This window comes from Aplysia californica, unplaced genomic scaffold, assembly GCF_000002075.1.
Source record: "Aplysia californica isolate F4 #8 unplaced genomic scaffold, AplCal3.0 scaffold00040, whole genome shotgun sequence".
In the NCBI taxonomy this organism is placed as follows: domain Eukaryota; kingdom Metazoa; phylum Mollusca; class Gastropoda; order Aplysiida; family Aplysiidae; genus Aplysia; species Aplysia californica.
In genome coordinates, this window is record NW_004797310.1 from 586,921 (window position 1) to 587,763 (window position 843).

An 843-nucleotide genomic window follows, 5' to 3' on the forward strand; every position below is an offset into this window, starting at 1 on the left:
GGGGGGTTTGGGAATAGGAAAAGGGAATTAAAATCTACAGAAGAAAATTTTTTTCTGATAGATGGACTGCTTAGTGTAAGACTCCGCCCTCTGGCGTTTTGACAAATGAAGTAAGATGAAGTCCTACTCTGAGCAGTTGATAAAGAATCGAATCATCTTGTTCTCATTGGACAAAGAGAAGGCAAACAAGTCAGGGGTAGACCAAGAGCGTCTTATACAGGGTGCCCTTTACGGATGGGATCGGGTCGGGTCGGGTCGGGGACGATCACCCCACTCGTCTCCTGAAAACAAACGCGTTTGTTTTTGAGGCGATGAGTCGGACCCGATCGGCTTGTGCCACGATAGCCGCTTTGAGCCCTTAATCTGGCTAGCAAACCGATCCGACTCGACCCGATCCCCCTTTGGGCACCCTGCATTACATGGAAGACCTGAACAGATATGTTACGGAAAAACACTCGGATGAATTAAAGAAATAAAAGTAAAATAAAATAAATATATATGGCCTATATATATACATATATATATATATATATATATATATATATATAAAGTGGCGCCTAAAAGAAACTTGAAAATATAATTACCCAATCATCGTGTTAAAGCCTTGCACTACCCACTCATGCAGCATACCAATTTAAAGCTAAATAAATTCTGCATAATCTGACATATTAACATTTCATCTACGGTAAGAGATGTCCGAGATATGGTCACTCTGAATTGAGTTTAAAAACATCAGGTTTGGGAAAAATTGTGCGAAATCAAAGAAACGTAAAATTGTCTTTGCTTGTATTCAGAAGGTCAATATTAAATAGAATGGACGTACATTGCTTTTCCCATGAATAA